Below are 19,456 nucleotides of genomic sequence, written 5' to 3' on the forward strand. Positions count from 1 at the left end.
CATATTCTTTTAATCCTTGCATCCTTGTGCTTTTCCCTGTAGTGCTTTAGTATTTGAAGCGTCCATTTCAAGGGCCTCCAAGCTGTCAATTGCCCCCTGACAACTTGACATCTTCAATTTACAAGCACCAATATTCAGCACGCGACTTAAGTCTATAGGTTGCAGTCTGGATAGATCTGCTTTCTCAATAACAGCCTTTGAACTATCCTTAAAACCTTAAAACCTTCTCATATATATATTTTTTTTTTGGTTCTTTTTTTCGGAGCTGGGGACCAAACCCAGGGCCTTGCGCTTCCTAGGCAAGCGCTCTACCACTGAGCTAAATCCCCAACCCCAAAACCTTCTCATATTTTTTAATAGCCATCTCCTAGTTCTAAGACTTGAAAAAAGTATTTCCAATGGATTTTGAAGTCTTAGGATATTAATAAAATTTTATCTATATCTTCTAAATCTGTGTCTGCATCCTTGGGGAAATCTGGATGACTGTCCCCAGAGCCATCTTTGGGGAATCTTCCCCAGTCATCCCCTTCTTTGATCTCCACATTCTGCAATAACAGAGTTTGACAGGTTTCTCACCATTCACTTCTACATTTTCAAGCATCCTTGCACACCTCGTCCTTTTATTACTTGACCAAATACCACACGTTTCCCATCCACATGAGGAGTTGTCACTGTGGTGATGAAGAACTGAGAACCATTTGAATTGGGGCCTGCATTTGCCATGCTCAGCAAACCCTCCCGGTCATGCTTATGATGAAAGTTCTCATCTTCAAATTGTTCTCCATAAATATTTTCTCCACCTGTCTCATTCTGATTTGAGAAGTCTCCACTCCACCCTGAATCATAAACTTCTTAATAATTTGGTAGAAAGGACATCCTTTAAAATGGAGAGGTTTCCCAGTTGTGGATCCAGTGCCTTTTCTCAAAATTTTCACAATGCATGAAATTTTTCTGCAGTTTTGGGAACAATGTCTGCAAACAATTCTAAATCAGTTCTTCTAACTCACTCCCCACCGATGTCCATGTCAAAGAAGACTCGTGGGTTCTTGGAATTGGAGGGCTTGGCTGCTGGGGATGGGTGGGCATCTTCACTGTAGGCATTGGAAAGTGATATGGAGTTTTGGTTCTCCAGACCCAAGCGAGGACTGACTGGCCACTGGGGCTGCTTCCCTAGATCCATACATGTCAGTATGTCAGCCTTTAATTCTGATCTCTCTGCTTCCCGGTCGTGGAGCAATCCATCCTAACCCCCATCATGGTGGAATCCCTTCTTCCTCTTCTTCCTCTCCCCATGTTCCTTGCCCACCGGGGCATCCTAAAAGCCCTGTCTCTTTCACACTGCCCAGCCATTGGCCATTGGCAACTTTATTTCCCAATCAGAGGCAACTCGGGGCAGGCTTCCCTAGCCTACATGCTGGACATTATAAACAGGATTTTTTGGGTAACACAGTTAGCATGAGAACACTAGCTGCTACCTTGCCTAGCAGAGGCAGGCAGATCTCCGAATCTTCTTTTGCAATGTTAAAAACAAAACAAAACAAACAAAAACAAAAACAAAAATGTGCTTGCTGTCTCCTAAGAATAAAAGGGCTGGGTCATGGGATGCTGATTCATAGCATGATCAAAAGGGAACAAGGAGTAAATGACTGGATTGATATGTAAAATTAAAGACTGGGCTTATGATCTGCAATGAGCTATCCAGAGAGTTTTTTAGAATAGCAAGAGAGAACTGTTTGGAGAACTGCCTTGAGCAGAACATAGAGAGAAAGCTGTTTGGAGATCTCAGAAGAAAGCAGATCAGGGAGAAACCAGCCTGGAAAGCAGTCTTGAGCAGAGCATGGGTCACCACCAAATTGGACCCATAATTTGGCTTGGAGTCATTTGTTTTCACTAGTCCCAGAAACCCCTTCCCTTAGAGCTCCTTTCCAAACTGAGGCTGGCTCTTGGCAAAATTCCTAACAATATTTAAAAAATCCTTAACCACATAAAATATTTGAAACTAGGTGTTTTTTTAGTCTAAGAAGATACACAACTGGGGGCTGGAGAGATGGCTCAGTGGTTAAGAGCACCGACTGCTCTTCCCAAGGTCCTGAGTTCAAATCCCAGCAACCACATGGTGGCTCACAACCATCTGTAATGAGATCTGATGCCCTCTTCTGGTGTATCTGAAGACAGCTACAGTGTACTCATATATAATAAATAAATAAAATATGGAAAAAAAAAAAGAAGATACACAACTATCCACATTTCTTTCTTTCTTTTTTTATTGTGTCAAGCCAGGAGAGGAAGAGAGAGAGAGAGAGAGAGAGAGAGAGAGAGAGAGAGAGAGAGAGAGAGAGGAAGAGGAAGAACAGAAGAGGGTCAGAGAGAGAGAGGAAGGAGGAAGAGACTCCACATTTCTTTTTGCTATCATCCCTTCATCCCCTCTTTTGCCCCTTCATTCCCCTTTCCTCCTAACACTAAATAGGAAAGAAGGATAGAGAGGAGAAAGAGGAAGAGAAAACCCTGAATCTAACCTTCTTTAGTTTGTCATCCCTCCCCACAACACCATGACCAACAACAACTTGTAACGATCTCCCTACACAATGTCAAACACCCATAACCCACCAAATGACCAAAACCCACCTACCCCACCTCTCAGGAATGAGTGTGTTGTGTTCTTCAGACTCTTTTCTGCTGTCTGGAGCTGAAGGCACCTTTTGGAGACATATAGGGATAATGGTCATGTCCTGGGAGAACTAGCTGTTTCCACTATCCAAGCTCCATGGAATAGTAAAGTGCAGAGCTGACTGAAGCAGTCTGTGAGGCTGGATCATCTGAGCTAACTGCTTTGAAGTTGTCCTGTATGAATTTTGAGGAAACATACAGGCTTAGATTTTTTTAAAACCTACTTTAGTAAGTTTTATCAAATGCTTTGCCCCACCCCCACCCCCTTATAGCCCACCATCCATAAGTAGGAGAGAAAAGATGGCAAATAGGGCAAGGGGATGTGGACCTGTTTAGAAGTATTTATTTGGGGGAAAATCCAGTTTCTGTTTGTCAGGATACCAGCAGTCCAGTTCCAAAGTGTCACCAGACACCAAGCAGCAGCAGCATGATCCAGCAGAAACCACCAGGCCTCCACCAAATTAGCACAAGTCAATGGGAGGGACCAGAACCAGTCAGGATGCCAGGAGAAGTTCTCTGCCATGCCTCTCTCAATGAAGTGAAGATCAGCAAAGACTCAAGACCAAGGAAGCATTGCAAGGCTAGCTATGCAAGCGCCCCATTATACTCCATTGAGACCTACTTATAATCTCTTCAAACATCATGAGTCCTCCCACAGGTCTTGCCTGAGCAAAGCACCATGTAAGTCTGCCTCACATGACACAACCAGAAACTTTCTTTTTTTCCCCCATCTTTATTAACTTGAGTATTTCTTATTTACATTTCAATTGTTATTCCCCTTCCCAGAAACTTTCACTTCAAAAACAGAAATTGAGGCAGTTTGTGATGTTGGATCACATGGGCTACTTGTTTAGTCTTCATTAGCATCTGGTCCTTTTGCTCTGAAATAGCACAAACCTTTAAAGGTAATAGCACAGGGACATTGCAGCATTAGCACATATGCGGAATGTGGGGTGCACACAAATCAGCTAATGATGATTCTTTGCTCTATGCTTGAGCAAGTGAAAGGCATTTGTCAATTTTTTTTTCTTTTTTTTTCCAGGGCTGGGGACTGAGCCCAGGGCCTTGCGCTCGCTAGGCAAGCGGTCTACCGCTGAGCTAAATCCCCAACCCCTTTGTCAATTTTTTTAATGTTTGTTTGGACTGCATAACCAACCTGTAAATATAAATCTCCACTCATACATTATGAAAGGATGGCATAAAATGATAAGTCAGGAGGATTAGGTAGCCAAAAAAATATTCATTGGCTGCTGCTTAGATAAGGGGATCAGTATTCATGCCACCTGTTCATTGCTTTTCTGGGTCTCTTCTTCCACATCAGCAGCCAAGATTTTCAGGAGGTCTGCCCTGATGAAATTTAATCTTCATTAACTTCGAAGGAATCCACAGCTTTTTGCTTCATGTTGAAACAAGAGCAAATCCTCTTCTCCAATGCAGCACATTTTCTGACCTCCATTATGAGGTCAATAAATCCTTAAAGTATATAGGCTGCTATAATTTAGCAGTTTCTCTAGCCAAAACAACTCTTATGTTGTGGTTTGTATATATTTGGCCCAGGGAGTGGTACTATTAGGAGGTGTGGCCTTGTTGGAGTAGGTGTGGCTTTGTTGTAGGAAGTGTGTCACTGTGGAGATTGGCTTTGAGACCCTCCTCCCAGCTATGTGGGAGCCAGTCTTCTCCTGTCTACCTTTAGATCAAGATGTAGAACTTTTGGCTCCTCCAGCCCCATGGTCTGCCTGGATGCTGTCATGTTTCTGCCTTGATGATAATGGACTGACCCTGTGAACCTGTAAGCCAGCCCCAATAAAATGTTGTTCTTATAAGAGTTGCGTTGGTCATGGTGTCTGTTCACAGCAATGGAAACCCCAAGACAGACTAATACTTCTGGAAATTTAAACAACATTGGCTAAGTACTTTATGCCTTGATTGTGTTTGGTTTTGTTCTAGAAGTTGGCTCACCCTAAATTTTTCCCCCATGAAGGGACCTTTAATATTGAGTTATTCCTACTATTAGGAAAAAACAAGGGGGCTGGGGATTTAGCTCAGTGGTAGAGTGCTTGCCTAGCAAGCGCAAGGCCCTGGGTTCGGTCGCCAGCTCCTTAAAAAAAAAAAAAAAAAAAAAAAAAAAAAGGAAAAAACAAAATCCATTCAAACAAAAGTCAAGCAAAGATACAGACCTCCCTTCTCCCTGGGGGCCGTTGGTCTGTGAGGATAAAGGAAGAGACCAATGTTTGGACAGCCTGTGAGTGTGGGGGAAATAGACATCAGGGATCAGCTTTAGAGGGGCAGCTCAATCAAGGGCTATCTAGTTTTGGGGAAGGGGATAGACGTTTCCAGGATTGGTGTATACCACTGTCTGGAGTTTAGGGTATGAGGAGTTTGCAGGCAGAGGCATTCTAGGAATTCCAGATGCTTGCTGGATAGGTTCTTATTGGGAGAGAGGAAGTCAAATCTGTAATCTCACCAAGGTTATAGGACATTGGGTCAGGCTCCCCAGATCGGGCAGAGAAGAGGAAGCCTCAGGTAAGAAAAGGGAGTCCTCCATCTTGTACTGAAGTCAAGAGAGCTGTCCAGACATGGAAAACTTCTACCTTCGGAGGCAAGGCCCAACACAATGAAACATGGAAATCTCAAGTTCTGGGCTGGTTGTGTTCTCTCATGCTGCAGCAGCAAACCCCTGCCCACCTTCATCCTTGGAATCCAGATGTTGCTGCTCTGTGCTGGTGGGCCCTTAGCAGAAGGAGCTGACAGGCATCTTGCAGCCAGAGCTCTGAGCGCCAGCTGCCATCAATTTTTTTTTTTCCTTTTGCCTTCTATTAGGCAGAGCCCTTTTCCTTCCTCTCTTCCTACTGCTTAAAATTAACATTCCATCTATCCATTCTCTACTTGTCTAAGGGTGCTTTACTCTGATCTTAGAGAGGACATAGAAAGGTATAATTGTTACCAAACAAATTATAATTATTTCAAGGTTGATAAACTATAGGAGTCAAAGCGCCCTCTGCCTAGCGTTTTCCATATTTTAACACAGATAATAGTTTTTTCATCTCTGACTCGCTCCTTCCTTTAGAGACTTCACTTTATTATTTAAACATGATATTCTTTCTATGACTGCTTATACTTTGTTTCCTTTTTCAGCGTCTATGCACACTTATAAAACAATTCTGCCTGTTTTTCTTTCTCTACCCTTGGGAGACCATTTATTATTTTCATATTTCTTTCTATGAGTGTCTACATTCAGTTTCTTACACACACACACGCACACGCACACGCACACGCACATGCACACGCACGCACACACCATATTTTACCCTATTTTTCATTCTCTTTCCTTCGTTTGGAGACTCACTTTATTATTTTTAAACTTAATATTTTTTCATACACTCAATTTCTTTCCCTTCTTCAGCACCTAAGCACATGTCAAAACATTTTTATTTATCTCTCTTTTTCTACTTCCCAGCTTATATATTTATCACTGTATCTAAGTTTCTCTAACTCTGTATTTTAGGGACTGCTATCTTCAAGCATTGGTTATGATATCTTCTCAGTCACACGGTGGCTGTGGAAAGATACTCTTTCTGCATGGTGGCAGGGGTTCCTCAGGCTAACAGGGGATGGTGGTGGTGGGCTCTGCCCTCTTGGCTCACGGTCGGGGGGAATGCTCACATTGGCTCTGCCTTCTGCCCAGCTCTGGGCCAAAGCTGCTGTCTGCTAGTCCACGTGGCCAGCTGTAGGGCAGTACTTCCATAACCTGTGAGTGCCGAGCCTCTAAAGCCCCATTTGCCCGTGAGAACCAGCCAGCCGCTGCCCAGCTGTGCCAGTGGCTCAGCTGTAGCCGCCTCTCAGCCTCACCGCCCACTCCTTGCCAGTTCTCGGGCCAGCAGAGCTTCAGCCCTGCGGCTCACAGAGCATTCTCTGCAGTAGCCACAGAGCAGCATACTGTTGCTAGGAAACTGTCCCCTGCCTGCTGCTTCCATGCCTGGGTACTCTTTCCAGGCCCCAAACCTGAATCTCTCCTACGGAAGCTTGAAATTTGTGTGCCCAACGCTGATATACTAAATATAAAGGGGCTATCTCGGACCCACCAATGGTATAAGTAGTGACACAGAGACCTTTAAATATTTTAAAGCTTAGGCCTGTTAGCTAGGGCAGTCTCCCAGCAAGCTATCTAGCTTAACCTGACTAACTAGCCTACAACCCACAGTGTGACTAGCTCAACCTCTTTGCTCTGCTTTGGTCTGTCTGTTCATGTCCCTGCCCACTGGAAAATCACCCGTGTCTGACTTCTTCTCTTAGCATCTCTCAGTCTCTGTCTCTGTCTCTCTGTCTCTGCCCCTCTCTCCTTCTCCCACTCCGGTAAGTTCTGACCTCCACTTCCTGCCCAGCCATTGGCCATTAGCTCTTCATTTATTACAGACAACCATATACTTCTAGATTGCCTCTAGGCTAGTGGGAAAGGATGAATGTACTAAGATCCTGCCCACATTAGCTCCGTGTTGTTACAGAATTAACAATTGAGACACACCTTCACACAATGTACCCCAACAACTATGTATCTGAGGATGACCTTGAATCCCTGAGCTTTCTGCCTTTACTTCCTAAGTGTTGGATTAAAGGCACATACCACCAAGCAAGGCTCTTACATTGTGCTTTTTTTTCCCTTCTGGTACTACAGGTTGAACTCAAGGTATCACACATTAGGCAAATGCTCTTATACTAAGCTGTATCCCCAGTAACATATACACATGCACATACACAGACACACATGCACACACATACACACACACACACATACACACTCAACAATACATCTATATATAACATACACGTGCACACACACCCCACTCAGCAACATATCTATACACCACACACACACACACACACAGACACACATGCACACACACACACATACACACATACCACACATACACAGTCAACAATACATCTATATACAACACACACATGCACACACACCCCACTCAGCAACACATCTATACACCACACACACACACACCCACACACACATGCACACACACACATGAATGTACGTACACCATACCATACAAACATATACACAACACACACATAACACCCACACACCATACACAACACAACACAACACAACATATCCACCCACAATGTACACACAAACACACTCAACACAAACACACATACTCTTACCATATAGTCCCTGTTGGCCTGGAACATGCTATGTAGACCATGCTGGCCTCAAACTCATAACTACCTACCTGTCTCTGCTTCCCACATGCTAAGATCGAAGGTATACATCACTATACCTATATCTTACAATAATATATATTACTTTGATTTATGTATTGTGTGTGTGTGTGTGTGTGTGTGTGTGTGTGTGTGTGTACAAGTAGAGGTCAGAGGACAACCTTCTGGGGTCAGTTCTCTTATTACACAATGTGGGTCATGGGGACTGAACTCAGGTCATTAGACTTAGTAACAGGGCCTTGACCTACTGACCCACCTCACCAGCCCCAATAATGTTTAAATGAACAGCATGCCTATGTTTTGGTAAATATTAAAAAAATACAGCGGAACTTTTCTATCTGGCACTATCTCTGGCACCCATAGGGCCACACGGCACTGTGGGGTATCTTTATCTCCATGCTGCCCCCAAGTTCTCTCTGACCCAGGTGGTCCAAGGGGCCATGCTGGTCCCTAGAGTCAGTTCTGGCACTGGTGAGCCATATGGACCTCACCATAATTTATCTCAGATTAGTGTCTCTCCCAGCAGCTCTTTGCTAGCTGCAAACTCTCTGGTTCCAGCTACCTGGTAAAATAAGGGCTCTAAAAGTCCAGCATAGGCTGGCCTATTGCAGCTCCCTGCCACAGACTCTGCCCACACTCCCATCAACTGCCTCCTGGTAGTTAAAGTATAAACTCCCAACAACCCGGTGAAATCAAGACTCAACAAACTGTAATTTAACAATTAGATTTATATGTTAAATTCTCAATCCACAATACATCCACACAATAAACTCACAACCAATTGATAAGGATATAAATTGCCCACCTAGATGAGATAAATTGACCTATAGAAATCCGTTCCTTAAGAAATATTCATAACAACCTGTATCTATGTAGAGATGCATGGCAAGGATCATTTAAGTCTGCCTCCATGTTGCTTCTCCCTCCTTTCTGCTTCTCCCTTTCCTTCTAAAACTTTGTTCCTGCCTCCCGTCCTTTTCATCCAATGACAGGCCTTGTTTATCTTGTGTCTGCCATCACCTGCATAAGGACATCAACCTACACTCCTAGGAGAAAAGACACAGTTTGTTTTGGTGCTGGATGTGCGTGACCATGACCCAAGAATACAGATTCAGGTTCCCTCAGATTTGGTGTTCCAACATAGAAACTGTTTCATGAAATTTTATAGGAGCAGACAAAGAAAATCATAAATTGAGTCATTGATTCAAATACTTTGTGGAGCTACCAGTTAAGTGGTTAAGTAAAACTGGTTGACTCTACCTTAGGCCTAGGCTGGTATCTGTTGACATTCTTTGTTTTTTTGTTTTTTTGTTTTCTTTTTTTTCGGAGCTGGGACCGAACCCAGGGCCTTGCACTTGCTAGGCAAGCGCTCTACTGCTGAGCTAAATCCCCAACCCCCATTCTTTGTTTTTTGAGACAGAGTTACTCTGTGTAACTGCTCTGGCTTTTTCACAGACCAGACTGGCCTAGAACTCATAAAGACTTGCCTGTCTCTACCTCCCAAGTACTGGGATTAAAGGTGTAAGTCACGAGACTTCGGATGACATTCTGAGCTGGCTGGCCAGAGGAAGCCAATGGCCTGCTGACTTAATACATTCCGAAAGGTTTCTTGGGTAGACACTAGGGTGTTAGGTCAGACATGGAGGTGAGCAAGGAATGGCTTGTTAAAGGGGCTAATGATAGGCCAGGGTAAAGTGTAATTATTCTCTACACCAGCAACATTTCAACCTCTCTACAATCACTGGAGTCCTAATCAGCCTTCTAGAAGGTTCACTGTCAGGTCGGTTTCTATTTAGGAACTTTCATTCAAGATGCTGTTGAGAAAGTACACAAACCTACCTATGTTTCTTTCCCATAAATCTCCTAACTTGTGCCAGGAGTCCATAAGCCCAGTGTTTGGAAGGTAACAATAGGGGGTCTGGAGTTCAAGGTCATCCTCAGCTACATACCGAGAACAATCTGGACTACATGAGACCCTGTCTCAAACAAAACAAAACAATAAAAATGTCTTAATGTGGCATTGATGATACCTTGACAGGTGCACGAGGGTTTGGGGGTGGGAGGGAGGGGAAGTTTGAAGGTCATGGGGATTCTGATTCTGTAGCTCTAGTTATGCTCTAGGGCAGAGGTCTCAGCCCTTGGCCTTGCGGACACTTTGCTCAGAATTATCTTGCCACACAGATGAAGCTCTGGGCTGAAGTCTCACAAATGAGATGGCTGGATCCAAGAGTAAGAACACTCAATTTTATCTTATTAATTTTATACCTGTTTCCTGATCAATTCCGTGAAAGAGAAAGGGTTTGTTTGTTTGTTTTAAAGCAGGGTCACTGGATCAAAGTGCTCAACAGTTAAGAGCACTGGCTGCTTTTCCAGAGGACCTGAGTTCGAATCTCAACACTCACGGGGTGGCTTACATCTGTTTGTGACTCTAGTCCCTATGGGTCTGACATCCTTTCTGGTCTCTGCAAATGACAGGCACACCCATGGTGCACAGACTCACATGCAGGCAGGACACATGAAATAAATGAATCTGATTTTAAAAGGGAGGGTCTCCTATAACCAATGCTGGCTTAGAACTGGATAAACATCTGAGGATGACCTTGAATTTCTAATCCTCCTGCCTTTGTCTTCCAAATGCTGGGGTTATAGACATGAACTGTCTGGTTTACTTCTATGCAGCAGACTGTGTCTGTGACTTCATGCATGCTAAGCAAATACACTAACAACTGAGATACCATTAAACCTGAAAATGAGAAAAACCAAATCCGTGACTAATTAAAGCAAGCTTTATTTGATACTGGCCAGGATGAGGGACTCTGGCCAGATCCATATTCGGGATTCCCAGAATATGTCACTGAATTAGGTTAGCTGGATATTTACAAAGGCAAAACCCAGAAGGCTATGCACTTCCTGTCTTTGCCCACTTTGGGCAAGCATACATTCTGATATGTTTCCTACCTATGTACCTACATGTAATCCAGCACATCCTGTGCAGTTGGGGCAACCACCACCTTATTTACTGAAGCAAAAGCATGTGACTTGTTATCTTACATGAATGCCCCTGGCATTCCAAGAAGTTGTCTATCCTTGGTCAAGTGGGGCTTACAAGTTAGAGGTATTTTTGTTTTATAGATCTCTTAAGCACTGTAATTTAAACTTAAAACACACCTATAGCCCTCATACTACATTTCCAGACCAAGGGAGAAAGAATTGTTTATGTTTCTGTGTGTTCGGGTGTTTCTGGGGGCCAGAAGAGAACATTGGATACCTGGTTAATTCCAGGGTTTCAGCATCAGATGAAAGGAGGACATGACTTCTCCTAAGGGGTTGAAGTTTTTATTATAGATATGAGAGAAAACACATACACAGACAGACTGAGCATGCCCAGCAGATTGAACCAGGCTATGTGAAGAGAGGAGAGAGGGGAGGGGAGGGGGAAGAGAGGAAATCCAAGCGCCAAGAGGCCAGTAATACGCCAGAAAACTAGGCGACCAAGAGACAAAAAGGGCCAGTAACCAAGAAGGCTGAGGTTATATAGGAAGAGCAGATGGGGGAAGGGGCAGCCTAGCACCTGGGCTGGAGAGCCTAGAGTAGGGGATGGGGCATGAGAGATGCTGTAGACAACATCTGCTTTGACACGTTTGTAGACACCTCCACTAACCATTTGTCCCCAGTTAACCATTTATTTGAGGCCTAGCAGGATCCCCTGGATCTGGAGTTACAGGTAGTTGTAACTGCTGCCCCACTGTGACTGCTGAGAATTAAACTTGAGTCCTCTGGAAGAGCAGCAAATGCTTTTACATGATAAGCCATCTTGCTAGTCATGAGACAGAGGACTTTTAATCTTTTGTTCTTGCTGTGTCCCTACGACTTCAATTAAGCCTTGGACACAGTGGGTGCTGAAACATAGCTAAGGAATGAGTGAGCTCTGGAGATGGGCTTCTCACAGCGCCATGAGCTTGGTCTTCTTCCTAAAAGGCTCAGATTTAGAGAGACGTTTCTGACCATTCATTCTCTCCCCTAACTTCCCTCAATTTCCCCAGAAGACATTCAATAAAATGTCTACTAAGTACCCAACACATTCCACCTCTGTTCCCTTCCCTGACTACAGTCTCCTGTTAAGATTTTCATTATTTTTAATTATGTATGTATGTGTGGATATGTGCACATGAGTACAGGGGCCTGCAGAGGGTAGAGGCATCAGATCTCCAGGAAGTGGAATTACAGGTGGTTGTGAGCCACTCAAAGTGGGTGCTGGGCACTGAACTTAAGGTCCTCTGCAAGAGAACAGTATATGCTTTGAATTGTGAGCCATCTCTCCAGCCCATGGTTTTCTCTCTTTAAAAAAATAAAAAATAAAAAATCTACACAATCACCAAATACAGAAAAGAACTCTTGCTGAACCCCTGTCAATTAAAAAAGGCAATGGCCAATGAGTTGAGGCAGGAGAGAGGAGGTGGGACATGGGCAGGAAGAGAGAGGATTCTGGGTAATAGTTAGAGAATAAAAGAAGCTAGGTGAGAACATGAAAGAGAGAACTCAAGAGAGAGCCCCAGGGACGGACATAGACTCCTTTGAACTCAGGATAGAATAAAGAGAGATGCAGAGACTTGAGAGACAGAGTTGCGGAGAGATGGACCAAGAGGACAGATGTAAACCAGCAGGTAGATGAACTCAGGGAGACGCTGAGGAGACACAAAGAAAGAAGTAGGCTGGGACTGAAGAGTAACCATGTAGTAGACATAGAATAGTTTAAATGGTTAAATAAGATAAGAGCTAGTCAGGGAATGAGCCAAAGCTATGGCCTAGGGATTTAATAATAAATAATTAGACTCAGAGTAGTCATTCTGGGAGCTGGGGGCGGGGGGGGGGGGGAAGAAAAGAAAATGGATTTAAAAAAATTTAAACAGTGCCGGTGACACGGGTCTGTCATTCCAGACACCCAAGAGGCTCAGTTGAGAAGTTCAGAAGTTCAAGGCCTTCAGGGTCTGGGTCAAGGTCAGTCTGGATGACTTACTGAGACCCTGTTTTAAAATAAAAGCATGAAAAGAGGCGGGGTTTGTAGCTTAGTTGGTAGGATACACAGCATGCAGGAGGCCCTAAGTTTGACCGTCAGAAACACAGACAACATAATCAAGTACAGTGGCACAGATCTATAATCTCAGTACTCAGAAGATGGAGGAAGAAGTTCAAGATCCTTCTCGACTGCAGAGCAAGCTGGAGGCCAGCCTGGGCTATGTGACACTGTGTCTCAGTCTGTCAGTCAGTCAGTCAGTCAGTCAGCCAGCCAGTCTGTCAGTCAATCAGTCAGTCCGTCATCAGTCAGTCCATCAATCAGTCAGTCTGACAATCAATTAGTTAGTCAGTCTGTCAGTCAGTCAGCCAGCCAGCCAGTCTGTCAGTCAGTCTGTCATCAGTCAGTCAGTCAGTCTGTCAGTCCGTTCCGTCAGTCTGTCAGTCAGTCAAGGGTTGAGAGTGTAGCAGAGCGCCTGCCTAGTGCTGGATCTGAGGAGTAAGGCAGCTCTTTTTTTCAGGTAGCTAGATAGGAAGGCACCATGGAGCAGAGCCAGCTTCCAAACGCGCTCTCTTCGGGCAGAAGCTAGCAGCTTATCTCAGGGGAAGGCAACATCTACTGTGTGGCAAACCTGGCTTCTGAGAACTCTACACAGACAGTGAATACAAAAGTGGACCCAAAGTTGGAAACTTAACTCAGAACTGTGCATTTTTAGAATTTTAATATTAATTATTATTATTAAAGTTTTTAAAAATTAGTTTTACTCATTTAAAAAAAATTCTTACTTATGAGTGTTTTGCCTGAATGTCTATCTCTGATCTTAACCACTGAGCCAGCTTTTCCGGCCCTGTTATTTATCTTTTATAATCGTGTGTGTATATGGGTGTGTGTGTGTGTGCACGCGCATGTGTGTATTTCAGTGTGTATATGCACTTGAGTGCAGGCATCTGAGGAAGCCAGATGGTCAGATACCCTGGAGCTGGAGTTACAGGCAGCTGTGAGTCAACCAACAAGGCACCAAACCTGGGTGCTCTGCAAGAGTCATATGAGCTGTTAGCCTCTGAGCCATAGCTCAGCTCCAGAAACCGTGAATTTTTTAAAAGGCCATGACTCACCCAGATGATTAGCAGCTTTGCTCTGCAGGCTGTTGATGGCCAACCTTCGCTTTCCTCACCTCCCAGACCCACCCCCAACCCTGGAAAATTTGCTTGCCTAGTTTATCTTTTCCTGAGCTTGCCTCTGCTACCTTATCTCCCACCCAATTCACACCCATCCGGTTCAGCCAATCAGCAGCCTCTCAACTCAATCCCTACTTTACATCCAGGCCAGAGGCAACCAGACTCATGCCAGACACAAAAAGATGCCGTCTGGCCCCAGCTCACCTTTGAGTCCCCTTGTAGGTTGCAGGGAGCTGCTCTCCCCCTACACACACACACACACACACACACACACACACACACACACACACACACACACACCCCGTTTAAGACTCAGGTAGACCTCACTCTCCTGTCTTTCCTGGACCTTCTTCAAGATGCTTCAAGACAATGAGAAAATAAACCCGTGTGCCCTGGGCTCAGAATGAGGAGTGCTGTGATTAAAGCTGTGTGCTATGTTCAGTTTAAAATAAAAAAAAAATTCTTTAAAAAATTAAATAAGCCAGGTGTGGCCGCTCACACTTAATCCTAGTACTTGGGAAGCAGAAGCAAGTGGATCTCTGTGAGTTTGAGGGCAGCCTTGTCTACAAAGTGAATTTCAGGACAGCTAAGCTACATAGTGAGGCCCTGTCTTGATAAAGCTAGGGCTGGAGAGAGGACTCAGAGGTTGAGGGCATTGGCCGTTCTTCCAGAGGACCTGGGTTCAATTCCTAGCACCCACGTGGCAGCTCACAACTGTCTGTAACTCCAGTTTCAGGGGATCTGATGCCCTCACACAGACATACATACAAAACATCAGGAGGGGTTGGGGATTTAGCTCAGTGGTAGAGCGCTTGCCTAGCAACCGCAAGGCCCTGGGTTTGGTCCCCAGCTCCGAAAAAAAAAAGAACCAAAAAAAAAAAAAAAAAAAAAAACCATCAGGCACACAAATTTTTTTAAAAAAGGAAAACTTAACAACAACAACAGCAATTAATAATAATAATAATAATAATAATAATAATAATTTAAAGAGATTAGCCACACCTGGTGGTGGTCCAGGCCTGTAATCCCAAGATTTGGGAATGGATGGAATTTAAGGCCTCTGGGCATTGAGGTCAATCCAGAGTTGACCTAAATAATTCTCTGATTTTCACCCATCAAAGGACTGTCCTTGGTTGATTAACTTTTGGTTTCAGGTTTCTGGGTGTGGCTGTTGACATTTGTCTGAGTCAACTGTGTAACTGCAGGAAACTTGCCTCTCCTGATACCAGGCCTTTCTGTCTGACTCCCCAAGGAACAACACTCCAGTCAGCACTAAGGCTTCCCTTTTACTTGACTTTCTATATTCCTTGGCAGTTGGGAGGAAGGAAATGGTTAACACAGAGATCTCGATGGGCAGACCTGGGTACAAATTCGAACCAACAACTGAGTTGCAGTGAAGTCTTTGCAACTCTCACCAAAACTTCCTTCATCCTCTGCTCCTGCCTGCCCTCCCCTTACCCAGCTCCCCTAATAAAAAGAGAAAAGAATAAAGTCCAGAACCCATGACTCAGGTTTGTCGTGGAAACCAGAGATTCTCCAGCAGCCTCTGTGGGCTCAAGGCCAGCTGCCTCCTGCATCTCCACAGCTAAGGGTTCTACAGCAAAGCCTGGAGTCTGTGGCTGCAGTTTTTTCCTAGGGTCTTTTGTGTCTGTAGCTCCAAGTAGCTTTTCAATCCTAATATAAACTTCCTGGACTTGAGAGAGGCCCAGATATAAATTATAGCACAGTTTAAGTGCCTTTAATCTGGCCCAGCACTCTTGTATCCATAGTGTGTGTAACCAGGGGGCCTCTTAGTAAACTTAGATAAACAGAGTAGCAGGGGAGTTTTTGGATGCTGGATACCTGTCTCCATGTTTATGCTCAAGTAGGGGGTCCTGAACTGACTGAACCCCCAAGGAATGGGCCTTTAGCAACAAAGTAAAGTAGAGATGCTGTTGACTCTAAAGAAATGGAGGATTTGAGAACAGCCAAACGACCTTCTCGGCTTAAAGACTGTCCAACCATTACTTCAGGAAACAGCAGCAGCAGCAGCTAAAACTGGGGTCTGGCCTTCAGCAGGAGCAAACTTACCACATCTGCAGTTTGATGGCAACTAGAGCGATAGAAAAGGAAATGTAGCTCCCGGTTCCTAACCTGGAATCCATGCAGCCAGGAACTCAGGCCAGTCCATAGGCCTCATTAGATCTGAATTGTTGCCATAAAGAAAAGAAATCTGGGGTTGGGGATTTAGCTCAGTGGTAGAGCGCTTGCCTAGCAAGTGCAAGGCCCTGGGTTCGGTCCCCAGCTCCGAAAAAAAAGAAAAAAGAAAAAAGAAAAAAAAAAAAGAAAAGAAAAGAAATCTATGAATGTATACACGCACGCGCGCACACACACACACACACACACACACACACACACACACAATGCACACCACAACCGTTCTCAAGTGTACACACATGTAAAATAATGTCAAAAAGAGAAGAGAGTTTTCAGATGTTTGTATCAAATGCTTCATTTTCCTCACATGTTATCAATTTTCAAAGAAGTCATATGATCTTATTTTAATTACAAGTTTGCAGTCTAGTTTTACGTTGTTTTGTTTTAGAAAGGTTCTTGTATGACCCTGGACAGCCTCACACTCACTATATAGCTCATCTTGGCTTCAAACACAGGCTCTTCCTGCCTTTGCTTCTGGAATGCTGGGATTACAGGTGTGCACCATCATGCCCCATTAACTTTTACGTTTTTCCTGGAGTTTCTTGGCACCTTTTCCATTCCTTTTTGAGAGAAGGAGTGGGTGGTGTTTCTTTCCCTAAGAGGAAGAGCTTCTGGCTTCTTACACTATTTTCTAACTGAAATATACTTTTTGTCTTAAAGAGATAATTATGGGAGCTTTCTGTTTCCCTATTCTTATTTAAATCAAGTACAGCTCCTACTACAGGGTTTCTTTCACCTTGTGTCTGCTTTAGTTACATTGTTCTTTGGTAACTGTGTATCTTAGATCAGAATCCACAGGGGCAGTGCCTGCAATAGTGTATTAGTTTGTTTTCTGTAGCTGTAACAAAATACCTAAAGCTGGATACTTTATAAAGAAGTTTATTGAGTTCACAATTCTGGAGCTTCAAGGAATAGATTGGTTTTTTGGTGTTTTTTTTTGTTTTTTTGTTTTTTTAAAGAAGGGTTAAGTAAATGAAATACCCAACAGTTTTGTAAAGTACTAATCAAGCTAAAGATTTTTAAAAAGATTTATTTATTTTATGTATGAGTACACTGTCACTGTCTTCAGACACACCAGAAGAAGGCATTGGATCCCTATTACAGATGGTTGTGAGCCACCATGTTGTGGTTGCTGGGATTTGAACTCAGGACCTCTGGAAGAGTAGTTAGTGCTCTTAACCACTGAGCCATCTCTCCAGGCCTGAAGCTAATTTTTTTTAAAAATTTCTTTCTAATGCATGTATATCAGTGACTGAACTCAGGAGGAGGTCAAAGAGAGATCTGGATCCAAAGGAGATGGAGTTCTAAGAGGTGATTGTGAGTTGCCCAGCATGGATGCTGGGAACTGAACTCTAGACCTATGGGAGAGCAGACAGTATTCTTAACTGCTGAGACTTCTCTCTCCCTCCAGTCAGGCATTTCATAGACTGTTCCTCAATTTTTCTTGTGATTTCCCCTCGGTTAGGTGAAGGGCTAACCTAGCTCATCATGTGATATCATCTGGTGACAGAAGCCACCACTTGATTACCTAAGTCATTGTCAGACCTCTCTACCTTGAGATCTCTCTCTCTCTCTCTCTCTCTCTCTCTCTCTCTCTCTCTCTCCCTTTCTCTCTTTCTCTCTCTCTGCCTTGAAACAATGTATCATTAGTCCAGGCCGGTATTGAACTTGAAATGTGACTGAAGGAGGGCTTGAACTCCCGATCTTCCTGCCGCTAGTCTCCTAAGTGCTGGGGTTTTGTGTTGACTTCCTAGATGTATTTATTTATTCGTTTAGTTCACTATGGGTTCCTGTTTATTTACTTTAGACTTTGGGATCTAGCCTAAGACATTATTCATTTTATTGCTTAAATTGCTCCACCGTTTGGCTGTCGAGAGTTTGTTCCGTTTGGCTCCTGAATCCTGCTGCTTTATCCAAAGTCTCGTCTTGCTGGCAATTGCTTCTAAACTTCTAAACTTTTCAACTCACACTTTTGGTTTGAGCTCTCCTATTTTTCATTTCTCTGACACCTTATGTTTCCAGATTAATCCTTTTTATTAGCAATTCTCTCTTGTTTTGTGGATCTAGGATATTATCATCTCAGAGTTTCTAATCATAATAACGGGAGTACTGACTTCAAGGCCTTGTTTCAAATCCTATTTAAAACAACAACAACAACAACAACACCAATACAGCTTTAATTTTGTCTGCTTTTAGCCATGGTAATGACACATACATGTCATTAATGTGCAAATAGTTCAATTATTTTTTGTTTTGCTTTTGAGACAGGGGTTCAGTATGTAGCCTTGGCTAGCCTGTAACTTGCTATGTTGACCAGGCTAGCCTCAAACTCATAGAAAATTGCTTGGCTCCGCCTTCTGAATACTAGAGTCAAAAGTATGTCAAAAGCTATGAGGTCAAAACCTCATAGCTTTACTTTTCAAATGCCAGGAGCTGTATTTCCATGTGTGTCTATAAGTAAGTTTTCCAGGTTTTATCTTAAGAAAAATTCTGATTATTTAAATCCAATAGTGACAGCTGTAGTAAGTTGTAGCTATGACCTCAGCTGTTTAGGAGGCCGAGGCAGCCTCTTAAATAAACATTTATTTATTCAGTTTCTGTGTGTAGGACGGGGGTGTCACAGCACATGAGGAGGTCAGAGTACAAATTTCGGGACTCAGTTCTCATCTTGTACCTTGTGGGCTGTGGGGCTGAAACTCAGGTCATCAGACTTGGCAGGTGCTCCTACTCTACATGTCTTCTTGTGTTGTTGTTTGTCGTTCATGGATTAAACACAGGGCTTCGTACATGTTAGGCAGGCACTTAACCCTGAACTATGCCCCAGTCCTAGTGTTTTATATCTCAGGTCTTCCTATTACATTCAGAACAGGCTGTATGAATGGCAACATGGTAATCATGCCCATGGCCTGCTACTATTATATATATATATTTTTTTTTTTCCTGGGGATCGAACCCAGGGCCTTGAGCTTCCTAGGCAAGCGCTCTACCACTGAGCTAAATCCCCAACCCCTACTATTGTATATTTTAAAACCCCATGGTCAGGCATGGTGCCTATAGCCCCAGCATTTGGGAGATGGTTCAAGAGGGTCAGGGATTCAAGGCCAGCCTTGGCTAAAAAAGGCCTTGTCTCAAAACAAAACTTAACTAAAAAATAAACAGCTCCCAC

General features: G+C 43.6%; 1 pseudogene; it reads right to left on the minus strand.

The window, feature by feature from the left end:
* Positions 1–519: 519 nt before the first annotated feature.
* The window catches only part of Ppid-ps5 (peptidylprolyl isomerase D, pseudogene 5), a 29,648-nt pseudogene continuing 10,711 nt past the window's right edge, over positions 520–19,456 (minus strand).

Source organism: Rattus norvegicus, chromosome 1, assembly GCF_036323735.1.
Source record: "Rattus norvegicus strain BN/NHsdMcwi chromosome 1, GRCr8, whole genome shotgun sequence".
In the NCBI taxonomy this organism is placed as follows: domain Eukaryota; kingdom Metazoa; phylum Chordata; class Mammalia; order Rodentia; family Muridae; genus Rattus; species Rattus norvegicus.